The sequence below is a fragment of the Nycticebus coucang genome, chromosome 15, assembly GCF_027406575.1.
Source record: "Nycticebus coucang isolate mNycCou1 chromosome 15, mNycCou1.pri, whole genome shotgun sequence".
Classification (NCBI taxonomy): domain Eukaryota; kingdom Metazoa; phylum Chordata; class Mammalia; order Primates; family Lorisidae; genus Nycticebus; species Nycticebus coucang.
Genome location: NC_069794.1, coordinates 68,710,103 through 68,722,498, shown reverse-complemented (window position 1 = coordinate 68,722,498; position 12,396 = coordinate 68,710,103).

The window sequence follows — 12,396 nt, the reverse complement described above, 5'->3', positions numbered from 1 at the left end:
GCAAACATTGTAACCTAATTCTTTATATCATCAAATTAACCTGGAACAATAATAATTTTTAAAAAAGAAGAAGGGTGGCGCCTGTGACTCAGTGGGTAGGGTGCTGGCCCCATATACGGGAGGAGGGGTGGTGGGGAGGGTTCGAACCCAGCCCAGGCCAAACTGCAACAAAAAAATAGCTGGGCGTTGTGGCAGGCGCCTATAGTCCCAGCTACTTGGGAGGCTGAGGCAAGAGAATCGCCTAAGCCCAGGAGTTGGAGGTTGCTGTGAACTGTGATACCACAGCCTTCTACCAAAGGCAATAAAGTGAGACTCTGTCTCTGAAAAAAAAAAAAAAAAGAAAGAAAGAAAAAGAAAAAGGCAGCTTAATTATGGCTACAGAATATTAAATATGTGTTATAAAACTTAACAAAAACCCAGAGTGCAGAGGAGTTGTAGGATGTGAAAGGCAGCGATGGTGTTGATGCTGTACAATGAATATGCTCTCATGGTAGATCATCATCTGAGTAATTCAAGATAGAAAATAGGCTCAGCGCCAGCAGCTCAGCAGCTAGGGTGCCAGCCACATACACTGGAGCTGGCGAGTTCAAACACAGCCCGAGCCTGCCAAACAATGACAACTACCACCAAAAGAAAAAATAACTGGGTGTTGTGGCAGGTGCCTGTAGTCCCAGCTACTTGAGAGGCTGAGGCAAGAGAATCGCTGAAGCCCAAGAGTTTGAGGTTGCCGTGAGCTGTGATGCTAGGCACTCTACTGAGGGTGACATAGTGAGGCTCTGTCTCAAAACAAAACAAACAAACAAAAAATAAAAAACCTTAGAAAATAAGAGAATAGGCTCGGCGCCTGTAGCTTAAGCAGCTAGGGCACCGGCCACGTACGCCAGAGCTGGCGGGTTTGGATCCACCCCCAGCCTGCCAAGCAACAATGACAACTACAACCAAAAAATAAAAGTAGGGGGTGGTGTTGTGGGTAGGGTGGGGTGTTGTAGTAGGCCTATAGTCCCAGCTGCTTGGGAGGCTGAGGCAGAAGAATTGCTTAAGCCCAAGAGTTTGAGATTGCTGTAAGCTGTGACGCCACGGCACTCTATCAAGGGCCACATAGTGGGAATCTGTCTCAAAAAAAAAAAAAAATAAGAGAATAGTTTAACCACCTGACAATACAATCAAATAGAAGAAAAAGAGGGAAAGGAAAAAGAGAAATGGTAAGAGGGCAGAAGAAAGGGAAGAGGAAGGAAGAATGAAAAGAGCTAAATTAGTGGGTAGTAGAGGGAAACTTTCACTTTTCATATTTATCCCTTCTGAACAATTAAAATTTTATTTTATTTATTTTTTTTGAGATAGAGTCTCACACTGTTGCCCTTGGTAGGGTGATGTGGAGTCATAGCTCTCAAGAACCTCAAACTCTTGTGTTCAAGTGATTCTCTTGCCTCTGCCTCCCGAGTAGCTGGGACTACAAGCGCCCCCCACAAAGTAAAACTATTTTTAGAGATGGAGTCTCGCTCTTGCTCAGGCTGGTCTCGAACCTATGAGCTCGGGCAATCCACCTGCCTTGGCCCTCCTCACTCTAATCCTAGAGTGCTAGGATCATAGGCGTGAGCCACTGCACCTGACAATTAAAATTAAAAAAAATAAATAAAGTGTTTACAGGCCCAGAGTGGTGGCTCATGCCTGTAATCCTAGCGCTCTCGGAGGCTGAGGTGAGTGGATTGCCTGAGCTCATGAGTTTGAGACCAGCCTGAGCCAGAGTGAGACCTCTCTAAAAATAGCCAGACATTGTCATGGATACCTGTAGTCCCAACTACTCTGGAGCTGAGGTAAGTGAATAACTTGACCCCCAGAGTTTGAGGTTGCTGTGAGCTGTGATGCCACAGCATTCTACCCAGGGTGGCAAAGTGAGATTGTGTCTCTAAATAAATAAAAAATATAAATAAATAAACATAGAAAAATTAGCCAGGCATGGTGGTGTTTGCCTGTAGTCCCAGCTACTCAGGAGGCTGAGGCAAGAGGACTGCTTGAGCCCAAGAGTTTGAGGTTGCTGTCAGTCATGATAATGCCATGGCACTCTACCCAGGGCAATAGAGTGGCACTCTATCTCAAAAATAAACAAACAAACAAACAAAGCGTTTACTAAAATTAAAGAGGGAACTAAGAGAAAAGTAAGCTCAGGAGAGGCGAGCGAGCCTGGGACTAACTGCGATGAAGGGGCTCTAGCCAGTTTGTTGAGCACTTCCACATGGAGGCTGGCACAGGACCAAATTCAAGACACACAACTCATAACAGTTGATGAAAAATTAGATATCACTACTTTAACTGGTGTTCCAGAAGAACATATCAAAACTAGAAAAGTCAGGATCTTTGTTCCTGCTCGAAATAACATGCAATCTGGAGTAAACATTACAAAGAAATGGAAGATGGAGTTTGATACCAGGAAGCGATGGGAAAATCCTTTGATGGGTTGGGCATCAACGGCTGATCCTTTGTCCAACATGGTTCTAACCTTCAGCACGAAAGAAGATGCAGTTTACTTTGCGGAAAAAAATGCTGGGAAGAGCAAGAGCTGGTTTTCCATGTCCTAATAGGACAACATGTGGGACCATTGTCATTGTAGACTACACCTTCATTTTATGATGGAGCTATGACATTGAAGAGAAGAAGGTTCCAAAACCCAAGTCCAAGTCTTATGGTGCAAACTTTTCTTGGAACAAAAGAACACGAGTTTCCACCAAATAGGTTGGCACCGACTGTATCTCTGTACTTGACTGTGAATAAAGTCAGCTGTGCAGTATTTATAGTCCATGTATAATACATTTCTTAATCTCCTAATAAATTTGACCTTTAAACTACAAAAAAAAAAAAAAAAAAAGTAAGGAACTGGAGAAGGAAGGTGATGGGTGAAGTGCATGTCAATCATGGGAGTGGTCCTGCCTATGGAGATCAGCAGAAGCCAAGAGGATTTGTTTGTTATAGAGGCTGACTTGAGTTTCCTGATGCTGTGCCCTAGGAGCTGTAAACCAGTTGAATTTAATACAATAAAGGAAAATAACTAGCCTCAACCAGCCATGATATGTATATGTATAACTGGTTTTAAAGCCAGTTATCTAATCAAAAGAAAATCCAAAAATAAGAAGCAAACGCTGCTCCAGATGAAATTAGCAAAAGATCTCTAGATACATGAAAAAACAGAGGGAAAGAATACCCTACCCAAGGCAGCGCCTGTGGCTCAGTGGGTAGGGCGCCAGCCCCATATTCTGAGGGTGGCGGGTTCGAACCCAGTTCTGGCCAAACTGCAGCAAAAAATAGCTGGGCACTGTGGCGGGCTCCAGTAGTCCCAGCTACTCGGGAGGCTGAGGCAAGAGAATTGCCTAAGCCCAGGAGTTGGAGGTTGCTGTGAGCTGTAACACCACCACACTCTACTGAGGGAGATAAAATAAGACTCTGTCTCTAACAAAAAAAAAGAAAGAAAGAAAGAATAGTCCTCCCAAAAGAAAACAATAACTCTGTATTAATGAGTAACAATCTAAATGAGGCTACTGAAATGACTGATAAAGAATTTTAAGTATGGATTGTAAGAAAGTGCAATGAAACACAAGAAAAAATAGAAACCCAACACAGAGAAACCACAAAAACAATGCAGGAAATGAATGAAAAATTCACTAAGGGAACTGAAGTATTAAAAAAAATCAAGCACAGCTTCTGGAAATGAAAAATTCATTGAAGGAAATAAAAACACAGCAGAAAGCCTCAAGGATAGGCTATATAGGCAGAAGAAAGTCTCAGAACTAGAATAAAACACCTTTGAATTAAATCAGTCAAAGAGAAAAAACAGAGAAATAAGAGGAATGAACAAAGCCTACAAGAAATGGCAGATTATGTAAAGAGGCCTAACTTAAGAATCAAAGGCATCGGGCGGCGCCTGTGGCTCAGTCGGTAAGGCGCCGGCCCCATATACCGAGGGTGACGGGTTCAAACCCGGCCCCGGCCAAACTGCAACCAAAAAATAGCCGGGCGTTGTGGCAGGCGCCTGTAGTCCCAGCTACTCGGGAGGCTGAGGCAAGAGAATTGCTTAAAGCCCAGGAGTTGGAGGTTGCTGTGAGCTGTGTGAGGCCACGGCATTCTACAGAGGGCCATAAAGTGAGACTCTGTCTCTACAAAAAAAAAAAAAAAAAGAATCAAAGGCATCCCTGAGTGTGAGGAAGAAAATACACAAGGCCTGGAAAACCTATTTGAGAGAATACTTGAGGAAAATTTCCTAGGTCTTGCTAGAAATCTGGACATCCAGGTACCAGAAGCACAACAGACTCCAGAGAGATACTTCACCAAGATGCAATCACCACATATTCATTACACTGGCAAAGGTTAACACAAAAGAGGAACTCCTACAAACTGTAAAGTGAAAGCATCATAACCGACAAAAAGAAACTTATCAAACTAATGGGAGGCTTCTCAATTGAGATCTTACAAGGCAGAAGGGATTGGGGCCCCATTCTCAGTCTTCTCAAATAGAATAATGGCCACCCTAGAATTTTTGTATCCTACAAAACTAAGTTTCTTATATGAAGGAGAAATAAAGGCTCTCTGAGACAAACAATCATGGAGAGAATTTGTCAAGACAAGACTTGACCCGCAGGAAGTACTCAAAGATGCATCATACACTGATTGGCACAATAGACACCAACCAGTGAAAAACCATCCAATGCTGAAGTTCAGAGCCCAGACAACATAAAGGCTCAAAAGGTAAAACGAAGCAATGTTCTGTGTGACAAGATGAACAGAAATCCACTCATTATCAATTCTTTCAATAAATGTAAATGGCGGCTCAGAGCCTGTAGCTCCAGCGGCTGGGGTGCCAGCCACATATACCAGATCTAGCGGGTTCGAATCCAACAATGACAACTACAAGCAAAAATTAGGCAAGCGTTGTTGTGGGCACCTGTAGTCCCAGCTACTTGGGAGGCTGAGGCAAGAGAATCGTTTAAGCCCAAGAGTTGAGGTTGTTATGAACTGTGACACCACGGCACTCTACCCAGGGCGACAGCTTGAGACTCTATTTCAAAAAAAAAAAAAATGTGAATGGCTCGAACTCCCCACTGACAAGACATATGCTGGCTGAATGGATACAAAAATACAAGCCAAGTATCTGCTGTCTCCAGGAAATGTGTCTAACACACAAGGACTCATTCAGACTCAAGGTGAAGAAATGAAAAACAATATTCCATACAAATGTAAACTAAAAGAAATCTAGTGTAACCATTATCACATTAGATAGCAGAGACTTCAAATCAACAAAAGTAAAGAAAGACAAACACAGTAATTGTATAATGGTGATGGGAAAAATTCAACAAGAAGACATAACATCCTTTATGTCTATGTACCCAACACAGTTGCACCCAGATTCATAAAGCAAAACTTCTTGATCTAAACAAAATGATAAACAGCAGCATTGCAATAGCTGGGAACATCAATACCCCAGTGAGAGTATGGGACAAATCCTCTAAGCAGAAGATATATAAAGAAATGATAGACTTAAACAGGACTCTAGAACAAATGGGCTCATAGACATTTACAGGAACTTCTACCCCAAAACTATTGAATATACTTTCTTCTGATCAGCTCAGGGAACATTCTATATACTAACCCTCAAAATATGTCTCAAAAAATTAAAAAAAAAATAGGGCCAGGTACAGGGTGGTTCATGTCTATAATCCTAGCACTCTGGGAGGCCAAGGCAGATTGATCTCTTGAACTCAGGAGTTTGAGAATAACCTGAAAAAGAGTAAGACCCCATCTCTACTAAAAATAGGAAAACTAGCTGTGTATTGTGGTGCACACCTGTAGTACCAGCTACTTGGGAGACTGAGGCAAGAGGATTGCTTAAGCCCAAGAATTTGAGGTTGCTGTGAGCTATGATACTGCCACGGCACTCTACCCAAGATGACAAAGTGAGACTCTGTCACCAAAAAAAAAAAAAAAAAGAAAAAGAAATTATACCATGTGTCTTCTCAGACCACAGTGGAGCAAAATTAGAAGTCACTTCCAATAGAAACACTCAACTCTAACAAAGTCATGGAAATTAACCTACAACTGAATGATTATAGGGTTGAGGAGGAAATTAAGATGGAAATCAAATGATTCTTTGAACTAAATGACAAAGGGGATACAAGTTACCAAAATCTGTGGGATGACGCAAAAGCAGTCCTAAGAGGAAAATTTATGACCTTAAATGCCTAAGTCCAGAAGAAATAAATACTGTGAATCAATAATCTAATGAATTATCTCAAGGAATTAGAAAAAGAAGAGTTTTCCAATAAACAATGCTGGCAAAAATGAACATCCATGTGCAAAAGAATGAAGTTGGACCCTCACCTACATCATACACAAAATTAACTCAAAGTTTATCAAAGGCCTAAATGGAGGAGCTAAAACTACAAAACTCTGAAAAAAAAACAGGGCAAAATTTTCATGACTTGGCTTTGGCAATGATTTGGATATGACAATGAAAGAGGCAATAAAAGAAAATATACACAACTTGGACTTCATCAAAATTAAAACTTTTAGGCAGATACAGTGGTGTGTGCCTATAGTCCCAGTTACTCAGAGTGCTGAGGAAGGAGCATCATTTGATACCAAGAGTTCAGCCAAGGCAACACAGCAGAACCCCACTCCTTAAAAAAAATTAAAACTTGGCCAGATGTGGTGGCTCACACCTGTAATCCTAGCACAGCACTCTGGGAGGCCGAGGCTGGCGGATTGCCTGAGCTCAAAAGTTTGAGACTAGCCTGAGCTAGAGTGAGATCCTGTTTCTAAAAACAGCTGGGCGTTGTGGCAGGTGCCTGTAGTCCAGTTACTTGGGAGCCTGAGGCAAGAGAGCACTCTACCAAGGGCAACAAAGTGAGACTCTGTCTCAAAAAAAAAAAAAAAAAGATTAAAACTTTTTATGAGTCAAAAGCTCTGTGAAAGGAATGAATAAGCAACCTACAGAATGGATGGAAATTTTGCCAGATGGATATCTGAAAAGGGATTAACATCCATAATATATACAGAACTAAAACTTTTTTTTTTAAGAGACAGAGCCTCAGTTGTCGCCCTCGGTAGAGTGCTGTGGCGTCACAGCTCACAGCAACCTCTAGCTCTTGGGCTTAGGTGATTTTCTTGCCTCAGCCTCCCAAATAGCTGGGACTATGTGTGCCCGCCACAACACCCAGCTATTTTTTTGTTGCAGTTTGGCTGGGCTGGATTCGAACTTGTCTACTCTTGGTATATGGGGCCGGCACCCTACCCACTGAGCACAGGCGCTGCCCTACAGAACTAAACTTAACAACAAAATCAAACAACTGGGCCAGGTGTAGTGACTCACGCCTGTAATCCTAGAACTCTGGGAGGCCAAGGCAGATGGATTGCCTGACCTCAGGGGTTCGAGACCAGCCTGAGCAAAAAGTAAGACCCTGTCTCTACTAAAAATAGAAAAACTGAGGCAAGAGGATGGCTTGAGCCTCAGTTGGAGGTTGCTGTGAGCTATGATGCCACAGCACTCTACCCAGGGCTACAGCTTAAGACTCTATCTCAAAAAAAAAACAAAACAAAACAAAAAAAAGGGGGCAGCACTTGCGGCTCAAAGGAGTAGGGCGCTGGCCCCATATGCCAGAGGTGGCAGGTTCAAACCCAGCCCCGGCCAAAAACTGCAAAAAAAAAAAAAAAGAAAATCAAACAACAAAATTAAAAAATAGGGCAAGGATGTGAATAGACATTTCCACAAAGTAGATGTACAAACCAATAAACACATAAAAAGATGCTCTAGATCATTAGTCATAAGGGAAATGCAAACCAAAACATAACAACACATTCTTCACACCCATTAGGATGACTATTATAAAAATGAAGTAAAATAAATTAAGACAACAACAATATAATAAGATACAACAGAAAGGAACAAATTAACAAATGTTAGTGAGAAAGGAAACTGAAATCCTGCACATTGCTAGTGCGAGTATAATATGGTGCAACTGTTATGGAAAACTAAGGAGGTTCCTCAAGAAATTAAAAATAGAATTACCATATGATCTAGCAATTTCACTTTTCTGTATAGAACCCAAAAGGATTAAAAGTAAAGTCTCAAAGAGATTTTTTTTTTTGTGACAGAGTCTCACTATATCACCTTCAGTAGAGTGCTGTGGTGTCACAGCTTACAGCAACCTCAAACTCTTGGGCTTAAGTGATTCTCTTGCCTCAGCCTCCCAAGTAGCTGGGACAATGGGTGCCTGCCACAACACCCAGCTATGTTTTTGTTCCAGTTGCCATTTTTGTTTAGCAGGCCCGGGCTGGGTTTGAACCTACCAGCCTCAGGTGTATGTGGCTGGTGCCCTAACCACTGAACTATAGGCACTGAGCCTCAAAGAAATATTTTACACAATGTTCAAGTGGCATTATTCACAATTGCCAAAACACAGACACAACCCAAATATCCACTGATAAATAAATAAAGTGTGATATATAGATACATTGGAGTATTATTCAGCCTTAAAAGGACATTCTGACACATACTGACACATGGTTGAACTTGTTGAACTAGGATTGTACTAGTTTACTAAAGCTGCCATAGCAAATACTACAGACTGAATGGCCATAACCTGCCTTTTATAAACCTGTTAGAAACCAGGCCTCATAGCAGGAGGTGAGCGTGGGGCAAGCAGGGAAGCATTATCTGTATTTATAGCTGCTCCCCATCTCTCTCATCACTGCCTGAGCTCTGCTTCCCCCACCCCACCCCTGTGATCCCATCCCATCCCACACCACATTAGTAGAAAAATTGTAGGCTTGGTGCCCATAGCACAGTGGTTACAGTGCCAGCCACATGCACTGAGGCTGGTGGGTTCAAACCCAGCCTGGGCCAGTTAAACAACAACAACTACAAAAACAACAAAAACAAAAGAGCCGGGCATTGTGGCAGGCACTTGTAGTCCTAGCTACTTGGGAGGCTGAGGCAAAAGAATTGCTTAAGTTCAAGAGTTTGAGGTTTCTGTGAGCTGTGACACCATAGCACTCTACCAAGGGTGACATAGTAAGACTGTCTCAAAAAAAAAGGAAAAATTGTCTTCCATGAAACTGGTCCCTGGTGACCAAAAGGTTAGGGACCACTGGCTTAAACAGAAATATATGTTCTCACTGTTCTAGAGGCTGGAGGTCCAAGGTTTAGTTTGTTTTCAGGCTTTTCTTCTTGACTTGCAGGTGTCTACTTTCCCGTGGGTGTCCTTACTTGGCCTTTCCTCTGTGTGTGCAAGTCTGTGTCCTAATCTCTTTTTTTTTGCAGTTTTTGGCTGGGGCTGGGTTTGAACCTGCCACCTCCTGCATATGGGGCCGGTGCCCTACTCCTTTGAGCCACAGGCGCTGCCCCAATCTCCTTTTCTTATAAAGACATCAGTAATATTGGATTATGTCTCACCTGTATGACTTCATTTTAACTTAATTACTTTTTTAAAGGCTCTATGTTCGAATACAGTCACATCATTTTTTGTTTGTTTTTTAGACAGAGCCTCAAGCTGTCACCCTGGGTAGAGTGCCATAATGTTACAACTCACAGCAACCTCAACTCCTGGGCTTACGCGATTCTCTCACCTCAGCCTCCGAAGAGGCTGGGACTACGGGCACCTGCCACAACGCCCGGCTATTTTTTGGTTGTAGTTGTCATTGTTGTTTGGCAGGCTTGGGCTGGATTCAAACCTACCAGCTCTGGTGTATGTGGCTGGTGCCTTAGCCACTTGAGCTATAGGCACCGAGCCAACAGTCACATCTTCATGAACTAGAAGTTAGAACTTCTGGTGGGGTATGGTGGCTCATGTCTGTATTCCCACCACTCTGGGGCGCTGAGCTCAGGATTGCTTAAGCTTAGGAGTTTGAAACCAGCCTGACAAAGAGTGAGACCTTGTCTCTAAAAAAATAGCTAGGCACTGTGGCAGGCACCTGTAGTCCCAATTACTTGGGAGGCTGAGGCAAGAGAATCACTAGAGCCTAAGACTTTGAGGTTGCTGTGCGCTACGATGCCACAGCACTCTACAAAGGGCGTCAAAGTGAGACTCTGTCTCAAAAAAAAAAAAAAAAGCTGAGAATTGCGGTAGGCACCTGTAATTCCAGCTACATGGGAGGCTGAGGCAAGAGAATCCTTGAGCCCAAGACTTTGAGGTTGCTGTGTATTATGACACTAGGACACCCTACAGAGGGCGACAAAGTGAGACTCTGTCTCAAAGGAAAAATAAAGTTAGTATTTCAACATATAGATTTTAAGGGGACACAATTCGACCCGTAACAAAGACATTATGCTTAGTGAAAGAAACCAGTCACAGAAAGGTAAATACTTTCTGATTCAATTTATATGAGGTACCTTTACTAGCCAAATTTATAGAGACAGAAAGTACAATGCTGGTTGCCAGTGGACTGGGGCATGGGAAGTTGTTTTTATGAATGTAGTTCAGTTTTGCAATATCACAATTCAGGAGATTGGTTGCACAACAATGTGAATGTACCCAATGGTAGTGAACTACACATTTGAAAAGGATAATAAATTAAGATAAATTTTATGGCATATATGATTTACTTTTTTTTTTTTTTAGAGACAAGAGTGTCACTTTATTGCCCTTGGTAGAGTGCCATAGTGTTACAACTCACAGCAACCTCCAACTCCTGGGCTTAGGTGATTCTCTTGCCTCAGTCCCAGCAGCGCCCCCTCCCCCCGCTTCCCCCCCCCGCACTCTCCGTGCCCGGCTATTTTTTTGTTGCAGTTTGGTTGGGGCCAGGTTAGAACCTGCCACCCTTGGTATATGGGGCTGGTGCCCTACCCGCTGCACCACAGGCACCGCCCATGATTTACAATAATTAAAAAAAAATTTTTCTTTTGGAGCCTGTGGCTCAAGCAGCTAAGGCACCAGCCACATACACCTGAGCAGGCAGGTTCGAATCCAGCCCAGGCCTGCCAAACAATGACAGCTGCAACCAAAAAATAGCCAGGTGTTGTGGTGGCGCCTATAGTCCCAGATACTTGGGAGGCAGAGGCAGGAGAATTGCTTTAGCCCAGGAGTTGGAGGTTGCTGTGAGCTGTGATGCCATAGCACTCTACCCAGGGTGACAGCTTGAGGCTCTGTCTAAAAAAAAAATTTTTTAACTTTGGGAGGCCAGGCAGTTGGATTGCCTGAGCTCACGGGTTTGAGACCAGCCCAAACAAGAGGGAGACCCCATCTTTAAAAATAGCCAAATGTTGTCACAGGTGCCTGTAGTCCCAGCTACTCTGGATCTGAGGCAAGTGAATCATTTGACCCCAGGAGTTTGAGGTTGCTGTGAGCTATGACACCACAGCACTCTACCAAAGGTGACAAAGTGAGACTCTGTCTCAAAAAAATAAAAAAAGCCCCAAAGGGGCAGCACCTGTGGCTCAAGGAGTAGGGCGCTGGTCCCATATGCCGGAGGTGGCGGGTTCAAACCCAGCCCCGGCCAAAAACCAAAAAAAAAAAAAAAAAAAAAGCCCCAAAGGCTCAGCTCCTGTAGCTCAGTGTGTAGGGTGCTAGATACATACACCGAGGCTGGTGGGTTCAAGCCTGGCCTGGCCCTACTAAACAACAATGACAACTGCAACAACAACAACAAAATAGCCAGGCGTTATGGCAGGTGCCTGTAGTCCCAGCTACTTGGGAAGCTGAGGCAAGAGAATCGCTGAAGAAGAGTTTTGAGGTTGCTGTGAGCTAGGACGCTACAGCACTCTAACAAGGGCGACATAGTAAGACTCAGTCTCAAAAAAATAAAAATAATTAATTAATTAAAAAAATTTTAAAGACACATGCTATAACATGGATGAACCTTTAAAATGTGCTAATAACGTGCTAATGTAATAAGCTGGACACAAAAGGACACATATGTGATTTCATTTATATCAGGTCTTAAATAATCAAATTCATAGAGACACAAAGTAAAATAGTGGTTACCAGGGGTAGAGGGAGGGAATAATGTGGAGTTGACAGGGGCTCAAGGAAGGAAGTAATCCGGAGTTATTGTATGTATATGTGCTCACATTTATGCATGTATTTATAGACAGGGAGTTGCTGTCACCCGGGCTAGAGTGCAATGCCATCATGGTTAACTCACTGTAATCTCAAACTCCTGGGCTCAAATGATCTTCCTGCCTCAGCTTCCCCAGTAGCTGGGACTACGGATTCTTGTCACCAGGCCCAGCTAATTTTTTTTTTTTTTGTATAAATAGGGATCTTGCTCTTGCCCAGGATGGTCTCAAATTCCCAGCCTCAAGTGCTCCTCCCACCTCAGACACCCAAAGTGCTAGGACAATAGGCATGAGCCACCATGCCTGGCCCCCATTATCATTTACATATATCTATCTAACTTTATCATATATCTATCCAT